Source organism: Corythoichthys intestinalis, chromosome 3, assembly GCF_030265065.1.
Source record: "Corythoichthys intestinalis isolate RoL2023-P3 chromosome 3, ASM3026506v1, whole genome shotgun sequence".
NCBI classification, from domain to species: Eukaryota; Metazoa; Chordata; class Actinopteri; order Syngnathiformes; family Syngnathidae; genus Corythoichthys; species Corythoichthys intestinalis.
This window is the reverse complement of record NC_080397.1, coordinates 5,981,186-5,986,368: the sequence shown is the minus strand read 5'-3', so window position 1 is coordinate 5,986,368 and position 5,183 is coordinate 5,981,186. Positions and strand designations below refer to the sequence as shown.

Below are 5,183 nucleotides of genomic sequence, written 5' to 3'. Positions count from 1 at the left end.
TTTAAGGCCTAATTCACCACAAGTCTCCCCAGATGGGTCTTCATCTCCAGACGGCTGACCGCTACATAGCCATGTGTTTTATTTTTCACCGGAAGATGTTAGAAGGCAAAATCTTGAGTTAAGCATCTGGATAAGTTGCCCCTGCAAATTGGCGGCTGCTATAAAGAATGGCAGGCAAATTAGAGGAGGGCCGGATTCTTCTGAGGAGGTCTCTCAGTCGGGCATCCCTGGTGCTACAGCACATGTTTGGCAGCTGGAAAGAGGATGTTATTAGCAGGAAGGTAGGGGGGCACAAAAGGACAGGACGTTTCCTCAAAATGTTGCTTTGGAGATAACATCGGAGGTGGGACAGTGAGCAGGTGAAAGGGGGAACGGAAAGCTAGATCGTGGGTGTGAAGTTTAACACCTGACATCCAGTTCTCCCGGTTTGGTGGGGCACTGCTTCAGAACCCAACCACTGCATGTGGTACATCGACTGAATACTCGTTTTGCATCCAGAACAAAAGATTGTGTGCTTGACTTATTTCAGTCATTTCTTTTGGTGCTCAGAAATCTGATTGTGATAAAGTTACAACAACTGGTAACATAGCAAACACACTAGTGACAAAAATTGACCAGTGGTCACGTTTCTGCCTGCTACCTTGAAGATTTGCTTTCCTTAAAAACCTCTAAACCAGGGGTCGGGGACCCTTTTGATCGGGAGAGCCAAAACACCCAACATATTTTAAAATATGATTCCATGAGAGCCATACAGTCTGTGGGTGTCTATATACCGCATGTATACAGTGTATCACAAAAGTGAGTAAACCCCTCGCATTTCTGCAGATATTTAAGTATATCTTTTCATGGACAACACTGACAAAATGACACTTTGACACCATGAAAAATAGTCTGTGTGCAGCTTATATAATTGGGTTAATTTATTTTCCCCTCAAAATAACTCAAAATATAGCCATTAATATCTAAACCCCTGCCAACAAAAGTGAGTACACCCCTTAGAAACTACGTACATCCTTAAATGTCCAAATTGAGTACTGCTTGTCATTTTCCCTCCAAAATGTCATGTGACTCATTGCAGGAGTGCTGCAGCATTGCTGCAGATTGAAGAGGTGGTGGTGGTGGTGGTGGTGGTGGGGGGGGGGGTCAGCCTGTTAGTGCTCAGACTATACACCGCACTCTACACCAAATTGATGTGCATGGCTGTCACCCTAGGAGGAAGCCTCTTCTGAAGACAGTACACAAGAAAGCCCGTCCGTCTCATCAGGCCATAGGACATGGTTCCAGTAATCCATGTGCTTCGTTGACATGTCTTCAGCAAACTGTTTGCGGGGTTACTTGTGTATCATCTTCAGAAGAGGCTTCCTCCAGGGGTGACAGCCATGCACACCAATTTGATGTAGAGTGCGGCATATGGTCTGAGCACTAACAGGCTGACCCCCACCTCTTCAATCTCTGCAGCAATGCTGACAGCACTCCTGTATGTATATATATATATATATATATATATATATATATATATATATATACATATACATACAGTGGGAAAACCCATTGGCAGTGTATCAAAAACTTGTTCTCCCCACAATGTATATACATGTGTATATATATATATATATATATATATATATATATATATATATATATATATATATATATATATATATATATATTAGGGCTGTCAAAATCATCGCGTTAACGGGCGGTAGTTAATTTTTAAAATTAATCACGTTAAAATATTTGACGCAATTAACGCACATGGCCCGCTCAGACAGATTTAAATGACAGTAAAGTGAAATGCACCCATGTTAATTGTGTTATATGGAGTTTTGCCGCCCTCTGCTGGCGCTTGGGTGCGACTGATTTTATAGGTTTCAGCACCCATGAGCATTGTGTAAGTAATTATTGACATAGACAATGGCGGGCTACTAGTTTATTTTTTGATTGAAATTTTTACAAATTTTATTAAAACGAAAACATTAAGAGGGGTTTTAATATAAAATTTCTATAACTTGTACTAACATTTATCTTTAAAGAACTACAAGTCTTTCTATTCATGGATCGCTTTAACAGAATGTTGATAATATTAATGCCATCTTGTTGATTTATTGTTATAATAGACAAATACGGTCCCTATGTACCGTATGTTGAATGTATATATCCATCTTGTGTCTTATCTTTCCATTCCAACAATAATTAACAGAAAAATATGGCATATTTCATAGATGGTTTGAATTGCGATTAATTGCGATTAATTACGATGAATTAATTTTTGTAATGTAATTAACTGTAATTAACTCGATTAAAAATGTTAATCGTTTGACAGCCCTAATATATATATATATATATATATATATATATATATATATATATATATATATATATATATTTACTTATTCTGTTGCTAGCTTGTCCGAGTCGGCTTTGTGATCACTGTTTTTTTTTTCGTGAGCACATTTGAACGCATCATGCGGGGAGTAAGAGTGAGGGATCACTTGGCTTTTACGAGCAGTCGCCGAGTTGTGATTGAAATAAATCTTTAGAAGAAAACAACAAAAGCCAGACATCGTTACTTGGTATGTTACAATCGTTGCGCACTCACCACTTGGAAAATAACAAATAGAATCATGGTGTGGCACTGCATATATTTCTTGGAAATGGAAATCGCAACCAGAGAACTTGTAAATAACAGTGGCCGAGACAGGTGGAGCCTCTCGGAGCAGCTATTTCGTGAGTCTCGCTCTCCTGGAAGAGGCAACAATTTTGGTAGGCGAAAATGTCATGGAAGTCAAACCGATTGTGCACCACTATGACTTGAGGGACCATTCGGCTTACTTTCGTGGTTTAATTTTCCCTCATGGCCTCTTATATACTCCAGATCGCTCAGCATTGAGTTGGGTGGGGACAACCCCGCTGCTGGCTGAGCGGAGACTTAAAGCGCGAGACAAGCTCTGTACTAATGCTCACCTCCATGCAATCCGCGACGGGAAAACCACCAATGGAAGCATATTATTGCGACGTATGTTTGAAGGTCCAAAAAAATGTGTGAATGTACCATCAGCTCATCACAGCTCGTTCAAGTCAAACGAGATGGCCGATTCCACATTTAAAATTACGGGTTGGCGGAGAGCCAGATGCACTCATCAAAAGAGCCAGATATGGCTTACAAGACCTAGGTTCTGGATCTCTGCTCTAAACAGTGGAACAAATACTAGGAATAACGCTCCTCAAGTAGGGCATTTTCAACAGAGAGCGTCTGGTTTACATCCAATGAAGGAAAAAGTAACCCTCACTTGGTTTGAAGACACAACCTTCTTATCTGGAGTCAGACACACTACCATTTCAGAGATATCTTTCTCTGGAAATGCTGTATGATTGCACTGTCGGATACCTAGGAAGAAGGGTTCCTTTTTTCATGGATCAGACAACCAGAGCATCTAATCTGCTGATAGAAAATACCTACGCTGTGATATAATTGAGAAGTGGACAACATTTTTCCAACTCTCAAGGGTGGGAGGTCCTGTATTGATTGTAACAAACCAGATGAGTGACAAGCTTTGCTAATTTAGAACAAAATTCAATTGAAGGGGGCATCCGGATTTGAACCGGAGACCTCTTGATCTGCAGTCAAATGCTCTACCGCTGAGCTATACCCCCATGCAACAAATTGTTAACTGGTTGTCCAATCATTGTTCAAACAGCTCTTGTCTAGAATTTAGAAATCATTTACACTATGGAGTCAAATTTCCAAATCAGAAGTTTTTTTTTCTTTAACTCCAGAGAACATTAACACTGATAATGTGCTATTTTCATGGAAATGAAGACTCTTAAACAAGCTGTGATTTAAAAATGCAACCTTCTAATCCAGTGACGGAGAACTGCTTTGCTTTATTTTGGAAGAATGACTGTTGGAGGTAACAAAACTGAAAGGTATCAAGGTAACCAAAAAACTGGCTAGTGATTTCTCCTCAGAAGAGACTAGATTGTGTACGGACGTAATATAAGGGTACCTATGCAGGCAAGGTGTCATCTTATCACATTTGAATAGAGCAAACATGATATTTGATAAAATTCTGCTGCAGTGAAATTTCTCAGTACACAAATCAGACAAAAGTCCTGTTCATTCAAATAATCCAAAAAAGTGCTGCTGATTGCTGATTTTTTTTTCTTGTGGGCAAAGCGCTGATATAAATTTTGTGAATGACTCATTCATTTCTTTAAACAAACTAAACAACAAAATCGAACGAGGATGTCAGTTGTCAGTTGATATCAGTTGTTTTTTTTCATCAGTTGTTCATCAATACAATCCAAATCCAATTTCAAAGCACGTATGACAATTTACAATTTGAATGAGAGTTTGTGTTGAGTGGAGACTCTAAGCTGTTATATGAATGTGGTTTCATAATAAAAATAAATGAGCACCACAGACAGTTTAACCAATGAAGGAGAGCTGCAACTAACGATTATTTTTTTATAAACGACTAATCGGGCGATTAATTAAACAATTATTTCCCTTCACTGTCACTGTCACTTTTTTGATTACCTTCAGAATTTAACATGTTTTAGGTATGTTGTTAGTTGCAATGAAGACAAAATGAATGACTATTTAATATTTTATGACAGCTTCCTGACTTAACCGTTAGTCTACAACTGTACTGTTTTAAGCAATTAAAGTTTTTAATAAAGGTTTTGAGTATAAAACATTAAAATAATTACTCAGTACACAAATCAGACAAAAGTCCTGATCATTTTCTTATGGGCAAAGCGCTGATATAAATTGTGTCAATGACTCATTTATTTCTTCATACAAACTAAACAACAAAATTGAATAAGGAGGCAGACAAATGAATGTCTTCTTTCTTCAATTTCAAAGCACACTCTTGTATGACAATTTATGAGTTTGTTTTGAAAGGTGACCCCAAGCTGTTATATGAAGTGGTTATTTGTGTGGTTTCTTTATAAAAAGAAATGAGACAACTTAATAATTCCAGTTCTAATTTGCTTCTCCGAAACACAATACAAACAGACACTTAAGACACTGATTAGCATCATCACTAACTGGCTTAGCACTCGGTGCTCAGTCGTAACGTCTCATCAACAAAGAATATAAACAACTTGGGCTGTCAAAATTATCGCGTTAACGGGCTGTAATAAATTTTTTTAATTAATCACGTTAAAATTAGGGC

The 5,183-nt window shown here is 38.1% G+C and overlaps 1 non-coding gene across 1 annotated transcript; it reads right to left on the bottom strand.

Moving 5' to 3' along the window:
* Positions 1–3,582: 3,582 nt before the first annotated feature.
* Positions 3,583–3,654, bottom strand: trnac-gca (transfer RNA cysteine (anticodon GCA)). Its single transcript has one exon. It is a non-coding gene; the product is annotated as a tRNA-Cys (tRNA).
* Positions 3,655–5,183: the final 1,529 nt, after the last annotated feature.